Source organism: Podarcis pityusensis (assembly GCF_964106645.2).
Source record: "Podarcis pityusensis genome assembly, chromosome: 4".
NCBI classification, from domain to species: Eukaryota; Metazoa; Chordata; class Lepidosauria; order Squamata; family Lacertidae; genus Podarcis; species Podarcis pityusensis.
This window is the reverse complement of record NC_138027.1, coordinates 26,700,479-26,714,525: the sequence shown is the minus strand read 5'-3', so window position 1 is coordinate 26,714,525 and position 14,047 is coordinate 26,700,479. Positions and strand designations below refer to the sequence as shown.

The 14,047-nt window shown below is 44.6% G+C and overlaps 1 protein-coding gene across 3 annotated transcripts in view; it reads right to left on the bottom strand.

The window, feature by feature from the left end:
* The window catches only part of MTUS2 (microtubule associated scaffold protein 2), a 307,230-nt gene that overhangs the window by 51,997 nt on the left and 241,186 nt on the right, over positions 1-14,047 (bottom strand). The window lies entirely within an intron of this gene.

The window sequence follows — 14,047 nt, the reverse complement described above, 5'->3', positions numbered from 1 at the left end:
GAATGGCGGGAGCTGTTGGGGAGAGGGAGGAAAAGGTACCGGAGCAAGTAAAAGCCAACGCCTGGCTGCCACCGTCAGGGCACAGCAGCCAGGCCAAAGAGCAGTGAAAGTGCCCACGCCGGAACCTCCTAAACCCACCCTAGTGATAGAGGTGTTACTAGAGCTGCCTAACGGACACCCACTAAAGATAAAGGCGCTATTGGACTCAGGCAGCTCCTGCAATTTCATGAGTAAGGAGTTTGCTGCTGAGCACCAGATACAGACTATCCCTTTAAGTAACCCTTTGCAGGTGACCACGATCGATGGAAGGGAGCTGCTGGGAGGAGAAGTCAGCCAGCAGACCGTCCCAATGATAATGAGGGTAGCAAGACACACTGAGCTAATAGCGCTTAATGTGGCTACCTTGGGAGGAGCTCCCATTATTTTGGGGATGAGCTGGCTAGCGTTACATGATCCGCTAGTGGGCTGGCATCAGAGAGTGGTCTCCTTTGGGTCAGCACATTGTCTAGAACACTGCAAAGAGCGGGAGGCTCAAGGAGGGGCCAGAGCCACTCTAGCAGGGACGGAAGTAACGGAGAAGGGGAAGGTTCCCCAACAATACGCCGACCTGAGCAACGTCTTCAGCGAGAGGGAGGCAGACAAACTACCCCCACATAGGCCCTTTGACTGTCAAATCAATTTACTCCCTGGGGCACAGCTCCCTGTAGGCAAGCTGTACGCCATGTCAGACAGAGAGATGCAGGAGCTAAGGGAGTTCATTGACAAGAACCTGAAGAGAGGGTTCATCAGAGAGTCCAGGGCGGTGGGGGGCAGCCCAGTGTTTTTTGTGGATAAAAAAAAACACGGACAAACCTAGACTTGTAGTGGACTTCAGGGCCTTAAATGCAGTGTCAGAACCAGTGACTTTCCCGATGCCCAGAATTGATGACATTTTGACAAGGGTCAGGAAGGGAAAGATTTTTACTAAACTGGACCTGAGGGGGGCGTACAACCTGATACGAATAAGGAAGGGGGATGAATGGAAAACCACCATGTTCACCCCTTTGGGGGCATTTGAATATTTAGTTATGCCCTTCGGCTTACAAGCAGGCTCCGCGTGCTTTCAATCGTTTATGAACCACGTCCTGGGGCCTTTGCTTTACAAGAATTGTGTGGCCTTCTTAGATGACGTGTTAGTATATTCAGAGAATGAGGAGCAGCATGTAAAAGACGTCAGGGAAGTGTTGGGCAGACTGCAAGCCAATCAGCTGTGGGTGAAGCTAGAGAAGTGTCAGTTTCATGCCAAGGAGGTGGAATTCCTGGGGTACCGCTTGTCGGACAAGGGATTGGCCATGGATCCTGGCAAGGTCCAAGCGGTACTGGAATGGAAAACACCGAAAACAAGGAAGGATGTGCAAAGATTCCTTGGATTTGGAAACTTCTATCGGAAGTTCATCAGAAATTTTGCCCACTTGACGGCGCCCATTACGGACTATCTCAGCAGTAAGAGGAAATTCGTTTGGACGGCGGAGGCGGAGCGAGCTTTTGAGGAGCTGAAAAGGGCGTTCGCTTCGGAAGAACAGCTCCTGCATGTGGATTTACAAAAACCGATGCGAGTGGAAACGGACGCATCAGACCGGGCTGTGGGGGCGGTGCTTCTGCAGCCTGGCAAGGAGGAGTCGGAGTGGAGACCGTGTGCCTTTTTTTCGCGAAAGCTGAACAAATCTGAGAGGAACTACACGGTGTATGACCGAGAACTACTAGCCATTCATGAAGCGTTCAGGAGATGGAGGCATTTATTAATTGGGGCACAACATAAGGTGCAAGTGTGCACGGACCACAAGAACTTAGAGTATTGGAGAACGGCACGAGTGCTCAACCAACGGCAAGTGAGATGGGCCCAGGAGTTCTCCAAATTCCACTTTGAAATTTGTTATGTGCCAGGTCCAGAAAATGTTAGGGCGGACGCTCTCTCACGCAAACCTGAATATTTGGAAGGGGAGGGGGCACCCGAAGAGAGACATGTCATCCCAGAGGACCGCTGGGTGTGTGGGGCGGCATTGGTGGGGCAAAGAGAACTGGTAGAGGAAACAGAGAATGATGAATACGCCCAGAATAAGCTCAGAGGTCTTAGGGGTGAGGGAGAGGAACCAGGGGGTTTCGAGGAAAGAAATGGAGCTTTGTATTACAAAGGGGCACTGTATATCCCTGAAGGAGACTTAAGGGGGAGGGTACTCAAGCAGTTGCACGACAGCCCCACGGCGGGGCATTTTGGACAACACAAAACCATGTGGTTGGTCACCAGGGAATTTTGGTGGCCTAAGGTGAGGGAAGATGTACGGGAGTATGTAAGAGGGTGCGAGCAATGCCAGCGAGCCAAAGGGGAGAGGCGGGCGCCGGCGGGGCTATTAGAACCCTTACCAACCCCAGAACGACCTTGGGAGGCAGTGTCGATAGATTTTATGACTGATCTGCCGAAGTCCAAGGGGAAAACAGCCATCATGGTGGTGGTAGACCTACTAACAAAGATGTGCCACTTTGTAGCCTGTTCGCATGCAGTCACGGCGGAAGAGACAGCGAAGTTATTTGTAGAACACATTTTTAGGTTGCACGGGGTGCCATTGAGGGTGGTCTCAGACCAAGGAAAACAATTTACTTCCAGGTTCTGGAGGAAGCTCATGAGCTTACTGCAGGTGGAGGTCAACTTTTCGACTGCCCGGCACCCTGAAACCAACGGGCAGGCGGAAAGAGCAAACGGTGTCCTCCAGCAATACCTGAGGTGTTATGTCAATGACAGAGAGAATGACTGGGTAGAAAAGTTGGCGCTGGCGGAATTTGCCTACAACAATGCCGAGAATGTGTCCACAGGGATGAGCCCCTTCTTGGCTAATTATGGGTGTCATCCCAGGGCTTTCCCAGGGGGAGAAGGGGAGAGATGGAGCGTCCCGGCAGCCGAGCATTTTGTAGAAGAAATGGAAGCAATCCATCGTCAGCTCCAACTCAACTTAGAAAGGGCGAAGGAAGAATACAAGAGGCAGGCAGACAAGAACCGAAGGGAAGGTGAAACCATAAGGGTGGGAGATAGGGTGTGGCTGTCAACCCAAGGGTTGCCGTTCAAAGGAGGTTGTAAGAAATTAAGACCCAGGAGATTGGGTCCCTTTGAGGTCATTCAACAGGTCAACCCAGTGGCTTTCAGGCTCCGGTTACCCAACCACATGAAACTGCACCCAGTATTTCACAGGTCGTTACTGTCACCGTATGAGGGGGGACGAGAAGGGATGGCCACTCGGGGACCGGTCATAGAAGAAAGGGAATGCAGCAGCCATGTGGCAGAAATCCTCGACGCCAGGTGGAAGGGGGATCAGGTGGAGTATTTGGTAGCGTGGGAAGGAGAACCGGAGTCAGAAAACACTTGGGTAATGGCAGAAGATATCAATGACGAGGTATTGATAGAAACGTTCCATCAAAGGTACCCAAGGAAACCTCAGCCTGTGGAGAGGTTCCGGAGGGAATACTTTGGGACCACCGATGAGGAGGAGGAGTTGGAAGGATTCCCGGACTCGGAAGGGGAAGGGGAGAAGGACTCTGAGGAGGAGGAGTACTTCGAGACCAGGAACCGCAACAGGTGGAGAGAAGTGTTCGAGACATCGGAAGATGAAGGAAGTTCATTCCGGGGTTTTGCCTCCTCACCGCCCGTAGAGGAGGGGGCGGGAGGGGGTGAAGGGGGCCCTGGAGGGGAGGTGGATGTCAGGGAACTGCCATCGGAAGGAAGGGAGGTGAAAGGGCTCACACAGGTTGGGAGAGACTCAGCAGCTGAAGAGGGAACCAGTAGGGGGAGAGGAGGTGAGCTGAGGGAAAGTGAGCTGGAGGGATGGCTCAGAGACACTTCCAGCGAAAACAGTGGGGAGGTTTCAGGACCTCCTGTAGGGACACCCACTCCTCGCCGGAAACTGTCACGCAGAGAGTCCAGAAGACGTGTTTCCGTTAAGGAGCTTTTATGTTGGAAGCGATTCCGAAAGCAACCACTGTCGGAATCTGCCAGCGACTGACGGAGCCATGTTTAAGGGGCTCCGTTACAGACAGAGGTTTGCAAACTTGACCAAACTCTGAGGGACTTGGATTTTACACACAAGCAGCTCATCGTCCCATCACACATTCCTTTCTAGCATTTTATTTTGATATTCTGTAATGTTGCATTTAATGCTTTAAGGAAGGTTGTAAACCACTTTGATAAAACCCCAAATATAAATGGGTATATATCAAAAGAAGACAGAACTCAGTGTACCACATGACTTGGCTTGCCCTCCCCCCGCTAAGGTAACCTGCTGCCCTTATTTTATCTTAGTTTAGTTAGAAAATATGTGGAAAGAGTAATTTAATATTTAACTGTAAATTTATGTAAGGTTATTTTTTTCTTTGTATGTGCGGATTTAAGATACTGTATGATATCTTTGAATTTCAATAAAGGATTTTATTTTTTTAAAAAGTAACCTGCTGCCTTCAGGTGTGGTGGAAGATGCTATACCATTACCATTGTTGAAGTAAGATTCTACTGCTAGTCCAGCTGAGGTATGAACATGGAATCGTAGGAGAGAGCCACCCAGGGCCAGTCCAAGACATTCTGGCACCTGAGGTGACCCACAAAATGGCACCGCTTCCCCATGAGGGAAGAAGGGAAGGCATGAAGATTGACACCAGGAACAAAGGGGGAATAAGGATCTACATCAGGATTCACTGCCCCTGCAGATCTTGTCACCTGAGGTGGTTGCCTCACCTTGTCTCATGGAAGGGCCGGCCCTGGAGCCATCTTGTCCTTCACCTCAGGCAGCAAAATGTCTTGGGCTGGCTCTAGAGGGAAGAACGATTGTCTCCAACCAAAGCCTCATGTGCACTATATGTTAAAAGCAGTAGAATACCACTTTTTAAAGAAACAGCCATGGCTTCCGGCAAAGAAACTTGGGAGCTGTAGTTTGTTAAGGATGCTGTGAGTTGTTAAGCTGCAATTCCCAGAGTGCTTTAACAGTTAATCTTTCTTCCCAGGGAACTCTGGGAACTGTAGCTCTGTGAGGTTAGTGGGGGTCTCCCAACAACTCTCAGCATCCTTAACAAGCTGCAGTTTGCAGGATGCTTTGGCCCATGACAGTATTTTTGCATGGTCTCTTTTGAGCAGCAGAATCCATTTGATACATCTGAAGCTATATAAGAACAAAAGGATTCAAGCTGTCTTGCAATGCCATGGATAATTTCATACAGCTGGCATTGGGAAAGAAAACTCAGCTCCGGGATGCCTAAGAGACGCTGAATAAGGAATGTGCTTTTTCTCAGGTTATTATTCGAGAGTAGAACTTAAAATATCCATGCATTCATGTTTTAAATCAACTATGCTACACAGGCAAGACACATCCATCCTGCCATCCTTTCACTAACAAGTGACAGCTAAGTCGCCCCACAAGAATTCCCCTTATGTGGCATGAAAGATGTCACTGTGAAAGTGCAATGCTTAAGTTTAACGATGACACACGCACATATTTTTTATAGGATCTACTTATTACCCATGGAGTGGTGGCAGCTTCTGATGCTGTCACTGTGGTGGGGGGAGAGAAAGATGCAATGGCAACTGTGGGTGGGTTATCACCACTGTCTTGCCTATCTCACAAGGGAATCAGAAAAAAGGGAACAGTCTCTGCATCAGTCTGCCCCAACCTGGTACCCTTGAGATGTTTTGGACTACAACTCCCATCAGTCCCAGACACAATGGCCAATATTTAGGGATGATGGGAGCTGCAGTCCAAAAACTTATTGAAGGTACCAGGTTGGTGCGGACTATTTGGAAGCTGATGCACCAACTGTTCCTTTATGAGACAGGCAAGTGGTGATAACTTTTGTCAGTGTTGTCTCCTACCCAGGTTGTCATTGCATATCTCCTCCTCAAGCACCAGGTTGTGGAAGGCTGATCTATGAAAAGAGTTATGTATTTCCAAGGCCCCACAGCGGAAGGTTTCTATCACTTTCCTGGGAGGTCAGGTAAGCCCCACTATCCCATCATACACTACACATTTTTTATTAACCACAGTTTACCTTAACTGTGGTCTGTCAAAACAAGTGAACTTCTTAAACTGTGGTTTGAAGTTGGCTTGCTTTAACAAACCATAGTTCAGATGGACTGCAGTTTTTCCACATTCTGACAAAATGAAAAGCTGTGGTTAAATAAAAAAAAGAGAGAAGATAGTTTCTGTAGTCCTCCTCCTGTTTGTGCCAGAAGAGGGCAAGTCTGAAGTTTACCTCAGCTTATTCCTGTCATGATAAGCCATTATTTATCAAGACATGTTTTATCATGATTTTGAGAAATTTTACTATTAGTTACCCCAATGGACACTGCAAAAGCCATGCAATGACATTTACACAGAAAATAAAGGGGTGTGTGTAGTCAAGCCTGAAATAATTAAATAACCCTTTAGCATATATATACTGAAGCTTCAATGGAGACTGCAAATGAGTGGGTTTGTGTTTCACACAACTGTCCAGAAGAATAAATAGAATTTTATCACAAGGCTTCAAATCTCAAGGAATTCACTGACCTCATTTCTAGCAACATAGCAAGATAAAACCACTTGGGTTTTATTTCTTTTTAAAAAGAGATCCAGCTAATACATACAAGTCACACTATGCAGTCTGACAGGCCAAGAAACACAATTATTGTGAAACAGGACACAGTTTGGCAGTAATTCCAGCTAGACCTCCCAGCTGCCCTAGATATTTCTACCACCTTTCTACACAATTGTTTTTACACAGCTGACCTCAGCCTTCAAACAGAATCTCCTGTGGCCCAATGATCAGCCACAAGCCTCTTACAAACTGCAGGTGCTGAAGAGCACTTGCGACAAATTTATCTAGAAAGGGTGAATGAGAAAACAGTCTAAGGAACGGAAAATCTTCTTTCCCAGTGACATTTTAAAACACCAATATGTATGCTTGACTAGAGATGTGAAAAAGCATAGATTTCTGTTCTGTTCTATATTTGCTGTATGCAGTGTTGTTTCTGTTCTGCTGCAGTTCACCTTCACGAAAACTACATTTTTGCCCCACTGTCTGCTATGGTTAATTTTTACATAATTAATTAACTAATTAAGTGATTCCACACCATTCATCTCAATGCAGAGGAAACAAACTGCAAATGGGGGGAGGGTAGTAATCAATTACACATTTGTCTATATCATTTGCGAACTGATCAACAACAGGAAATTCCAAATACATTTGATGGATTGGTTTCAATTCCGGATATGGGACAAATAAGTGAACATAGGCAATTCCCACTCCTATTTCTGTTGTCATCACAGTATCTGACATCTCTAGGCTTTAGGCTATATACAGCTATGGATTCCACAGCAGATCTTCAGAGAGATCAGTGGGTGAAGATTTTTGCAACGTTGTAAGGCATCATACCATTCCTTCGGGGTTGATCTAAACATTACAGCCTTGCACAATGAATGCAGCCTTTTAAATAATATTCAGTTGAAGATGCTCCATACAGATATTTTTTCAGTGCAGTTTTTGCAAATCCCTGTGCTTAATTTCACATTTTCTTTGCCATCCTCTTTATCAACCATAAACTCTGCAGAGCTTATTGAGCTGGCCCAAGCATCATGCTGAGTGAGGGAGCCACATCAGCCGGCTGATTCTGGGAGCTATGTGAGGGCTGCAAATTGCTAGTTTTAAAATTTATTCTTACTGTATTTTCAGTCCCAGGGAGAGGCACTTGTAGGATTTTCTACCTCAGGTGTCAGGGAACTGCCATTGGCTCAGGGAAGAGAGGGGAAGGAGCGAATGGATTACAGAGAGCCCCCAGGGATCGTGAGAAGCAGTACCTCCTCAGTGGAAGAAAGAAGCCACGCCTCCAGTGAGGAGGAGATGCAGGGCTCGGAGGCTGCAAGGCGGTGCCAGGACACTTTGGCTGAGCAAAGCAGGGAGGAAGGATGTCCCCCGGTGTCCACGCCTTTTGTGAGAAGTAAGCTAAAGCGCAGAAAAAGCAGGCGCAGACTGGGCGTCTAAAGACTACTCTGCTGGGGAAGATTCAAGGACCACCCACTCTCAGATTCTGCCAGTGAATGAGCCAGCCACGGGAGAGTGGCACTCTGCACAGAGAAAGTTTATTTTGGCATCAAAAGCAAGACTTCACAGCCGAGCAGGGAGGCATTTGCCTACTTGCTCTCGAGCAACCCCTTGGTACCTTAACATCAGGTGCTAAAAGAACTTGGCTAGCTTGGGCTACTACGCACCTTGACACATATGTGTGCCTGATCAGATGCTGGTTCTCAGTGAATTTGCATTTCCTGATGTAATGTGTATCGGTGCTTGAACCTGATGTAAATAATCAAAACAACGGGGATATGCTTATTTTGTGTGTAAAATTCTGTGCATTTGCTAAAGTCTCATCCAATGAGCTGCTGCATGGAGGAAGCAGATGACACAACCAGGTGCCAGCATCCCAGTATGTTTGTTAGAGGAGGATACTACTGCCTGTGTTGCAGCTGCTGCCTACAATGCCATTGTATTGCCTTTGTGCAGCACAGATGTGCCAAGCAAGAGTTCCAGACAGAAAGGACAAATGGGGGGAAAGGGGAGGCAGTGGCTGCGTTTGCACATAGCACTAAGCCAAGAGGTGTGGCTTAATAAAACATACTGTGCATGAACTGTGTACTCATGCACATAGCCAGATTGCTCTTGCTTCATATGTCAGATGGATTTGTTTTCCTCAGGTGGATTTGTTACCCAACTGTGGTTTGTTTCACCCTAAGAAGCCAGGATTTGCAAGCCCACAAGCAGCTATATGGCTAAGGGCTAGCTAGCAATCCCGGCTTGTTCAGGTTGAACAAACCACAGTCCTGAGTTTAGTCATCATGCTATGGTGCTTTGTTTTATCTACTCATGTCTACTACATTTGTTTTTTTATTTTGTATTTTTATGCTGTGAACTGCCTTGAGATCTATGGATGAAGGGTGGTATACAAATGTAAATAATAATAATAACAATATCAGGAAAAGGACAGTGTGTGGCAATGACTGGGTTTCCTCCGCGGTATGGTTTATTAAGGTGAGTTGCTTGGCTTGCTACTACATGTGAAAGTGACCGGAGTAATTGGCGTATTTTTGTAAAGGACTTAAGCCGAGGGCGTGGTAGATTTGGACTGCCAGTTCAAAGCTGCCTTTGTGGATTTTTGGCATTTAAGAAATTGTTTTCTGTTCAGAGAGTTAAGTGGGAGGTCAGGGTGGCTTGCGTTAGCATACAGGCCAATTATTTCTATGCCGCCTTTGCCATACTTTGGATATTACTTATAGCTGCTCCAAATCTCTGCTGTACCTGCCACTGAATCCCTTTAGGATCAAGCTGCCCATCTTCCCTATGATTATGGATAAAAGAAACCACAGCAGGGCTTGGAGAGACACATGTTTCGTCTCTGAAATGCTTAGAATTCACTTGACAACAAAAGTTGTATAATAGCAAGGTCAGTGAGGCTGCTTCGCAGTGACTTCCTCGAGGACTCCACAGCTAAATTGGCTGGGATTTAATTAGGGAAAATTCCCTGAAATTTTGTCCATCGTCTTCGCCAATTCCCCACAGCCTTACAGTATTTGAAGTGCAAGCCTTTAAGTTGTCCTTCCAAATACTCTGAAATGTCCTTGTAATTTAAACAGTGGTTTTTGTCCTTAGGGATAAACCTGAACTCCTCTATTCACCTGGGGCTAAAAGAACAACTCAGTATGCATATTCTGTCCCCATTCTGCTGTTTTAACATAGAGGACAGAAAATGCACTCCTGATGCCGGGACGAATTCCAAATTCCTTTCTGCCACGCTCCTTTAACAGCTGTGAAATTCTGGGGTGTTACGGAGAAGCAGAATGAGATATATTAATGGGTACAGACATGACTGCTTTAGAATATTTTCAGTCACTTGAACAGCAAGGTTTGGATTTTTAGGATAAAATAATACAAGCAGTATGAGAGGATTATTGCACATTAAAGAAAACACTGAAAAGCCTTTCCGATGGTCGGATCCAGGCTTTGTCATGCTTTGAATAGACACATTTATTTTTTTAAACACAATGGGACTTCAATAAAGTTAAGGTGGTGTTGGGACATATTCTGAAAGGCCCTCCTAATACCCTGAGGTTTTAGATAACTACAGTGGTACCTCAGGTTACATACACTTCAGGTTACATATGCTTCAGGTTACATACGCTTCAGGTTACAGACTCCGCTAACCCAGAAATATTACCTCGGGTTAAGAACTTTGCTTCAGGATGAGAACAGAAATCATGCAGCGGTGGCACAGCAGCAGCGGGAGGCCCCATTAGCTAAAGTGGTGCTTCAGATTAAGAACAGTTTCAGGTTAAGAACAGACCTTCAGAACGAATTAAGTTCTTAACCCGAGGTACCACTGTACTGCCTGGTAATGAATATCTCATTCTTGGACAAGGTGATCAAGATGGTGGTATCTGGCCAGCTAAATGAGCGTCAGGATGAAGCATCACCTAGACTTATCCAAATGAGATTCTCACTAAACACACAGAAAAAAATTTTTTTGACGGTAAGAGCTGCTCAACAGTGGAACAGTCTCCCTTGGGAGGTTGTGGACTCTTTTTCCTTGGAGGTTTTTAAGCAGAGGTTGGGCGGCCATCTGTCCGTTGTAGCTGAGATTCCTGCATTGCAGGGGGTTGGACTAGATGACCCTTGGGTCCCTTCAAACCCTTCAATTCTATCCCAGACAAGAGAAAGTGCTTCTTCACTCAATACACAATTAAACCATGGAACGCACTCCCACAAGAGGTAGTGATGGCCACCAATCTGGATTGCTTTAAAAGAGGATTAGACAAATTCATGGAGGATAAGTGGACACTAGTCATGATTGCTAGATTCTTCCTCCACTGTTTGGGGCAGTAAGTCTCTGAATACTAGGTGCTGGGAGTCGCAGGTGGGCTTCTCATAGGCATTCATTTGGCTACTGTGTGAACAGGATGAAGGACTAGATGGGCCACTGGCCTAATCCAGAAGGCTCTTCTTGTGTGCTTATGAAGATAGGAGCTATACAGTGGTACCTCAGGTTACAGACGCTTCAGGTTACAGACTCCACTAATCCAGAAATAGTACCTCAGGTTAAGAAGTTTGCTTCAGGATGAGAACAGAATCGTGCTCCGGCGGCGCGGCAGCAGCGGGAGGCCCCATTAGCTAAAGTGGTACCTCAGGTTAAGAACAGTTTCAGGTTAAGAACGGACCTCCAGAACGAATTAAGTTCTTAACCCGAGGTACCACTGTAATGCAAAATGTCTGAAGGGCACCAGGTTGGGAAAGGCTAGTCTACTCTAAGCCTGAAAGAGTCTCAATCCAGCACAATGCAGCAAATATGTAAAGATACATATGTAAACCCATATAACCTTCAGCCCTCTGCAAGAACACATAAGGAGAAAACACAGTGCCTGAAGGTTATTATGAAGATTCAAGTGCCGTTTTTTTAAAGACTGAATGGATGTCTCCTTGAAATCATTTTAACTCCCACTAAATTGAGGATAATTTGTTTTCACTTTTTTGAAAGATTGGAAAAAAGCTAAACAAAGGGTTCAAGCCTACGAAAGGATGCAATTCTATTTCAAAAAGTGTCTTTTGGGGTCAGGTGAGACTGTGGGTTCAAAAAAATCCTATTAATTTTAAGTAATAAGTCACCATCTAGGGCAAGGTTATGGATGCCTGAGTCCTGCTGAGATAAATGGCACTGAAGCATGTGAAATTTGATAATGGCTTATGGCCACTAAGTGCTATTGAAAAGGCTAATAAAAATATTTGCAGTATTAAACATCTTCTGTTACTCCATGTTAAATTTTGCAACCCCAAAGGGCTGTCAAAACAAACTTTTGATTTGTTAATTGTCTAAATTTTAACTGATAAAAGTCAGTTTAGGTTTTGCAATTGAATAAAAATAGCTCTGAATAAAAGGATATACTTTCCAGGTTGTTGTTTTAGATTATGCACATATATTCTGCATTCTGGATTATCATAGGATCAAACTATCATAGGATCAAACTAGGAAAAAACTATTTAAAAATGTATGCACCACATAATTGAATAAAAGACCTCAAAACAGTTTACAAATAAGCAATCAACTTGCATATTTCTTTTAAAAAATAAAAAATAAATAGCCACTACAGGATGTGTGTGCGTGTGTGTGATTGTGTTTGCACACACACAGCTATCAGACCCATAGCACATGGAAAGGTTTCCTTAAAACCCACTGCATGGCCCAATAAAAATACTTAAAAACACAATAAAATCACTACAAATTCCAATAAAATCAATAATAATCAACTCAATGGAATCTTCCCTTGCAGAACTAATAGTAGGGGTGTTTACGTTTGTGTGTGTGTGTGTGTGTGTGAGAGAGAGAGAGAGAGAGAGATTTTTGTCAGGAAAACACAACCCCAACCCACATATCACGGTCCTGATCCTGATCCATACAGTAGCAATGTACTTTTTTTTTTAAATGCACATTAATTGCCTACATGCAGTGTTACACTTCATCTAGTCCTTAGAAGAGCACTGCCTTCAGTGCGAGAAAGAAAGAGGTATAGCTTTTCTTTGATAGTGCCTACACAACTCACACACACACACTCCTGATGGCTTTTGTAAGCTCTTATATAAAAATGTAATTTAAATTTGATTTATTGGGGTCATTTTTTATAACCTATCAGAAATGTTCCACTCAATTAATCTAACTGATTAGTAGCTAAACATTGCAGCCCGACAGAATCACGTATGCACAAAGCTTGGCGCATTTGCCTCTCTTCTTCCTGTGGAGACAGCTGCTCTGGCCCACCCCTCCCCACCTATTGGCTTTCCAATTATGGAGCGATTTAGAATACAATTTCCGCAATTCAGCGGTGGGTCTGTTGACACTGAGCAGAAGTAAAATGCTAGGTGCAGCCATGTATCTGACACACAGGTGCCAATATATCATGATTATATTTGTCCTCTGAAGGTCCTCAGTAGAAATAACTGAAATTTTGTAGGAATATAATAACCCATTATTGCTTTGAGGGGTTTGTTGCCGCCGCCGCCACAACTGTTAAGAGTTGTTGATTGTTTATGTATAATCATGTGTTTCAAATAGTGTGCCTTATTTTAAACATTTAAGAACAATGGCTTATTCCATTCAAAGACTTAACAGGACATAATTTGCTTTGCCTTTTTTTTTTTTTTTAAATAATTTTTATTAACAGGCCAATCACATCACATTATCACATTGATTCCAAATTATACAGCCAAATTTTAAATTTTGTTGGGGGTACCCATACATCAAGCTCAGCTCGAGTCCAAAACAGCATCACTTATCTTACTGCATTAATTAGACAGTTCTCTCCAGTTTGATCTGGAAAGTCCTTTGTTACTTCTTTTCTCATCTTGTTGTTATCATAAATTCCCTTCTTTGCAATCTCTGATGATTTTCACAAGCAGGGTAACAGCTGGCATTCTATGTGGATTTTGTACTTTTCCAAAAATCATATCGATCCGGGACAGCCTCTGTACAACGCTTCCATAAACAAAGTTAATCTCCGATCTGTCCTTTATTTTTCTCAGGCTTACCAAATAACCATAATTTGCTTTGCCAAGTGGCATAAGAGAGTTTGCCTGCTGCACAAGCTGCAAGTTTGAAGTTTATTATTTCAGAGAATCAGAGAATTCTAGAGTTGGAAGGGACCCCAAAGGTCATCTAGTCCCATAGGAGCCAACTCCTAAGGGCTGAGGTCCCCCTAAATTTGATGGTCATTGCCATTCAAATGGTCTTGTGATCTATTATTTATTATGTGGAGAGGGACTTACCTGCCTCCCCCAATATTTTATTTAAGTTGGCACCCGTCTACTCCACCCCTCTGCAATTCAGGAATCACAGCTAAAGAATCCCTGACAGATGGCCATTTATCATCTATAGATTTTCTGTTCATGTACAAATCAGTGTAAAGAACCCTCTTCCTCTCGCCCATTCCATCAGAGAACCAAATCAACAGTAATATTTCATGTTGAG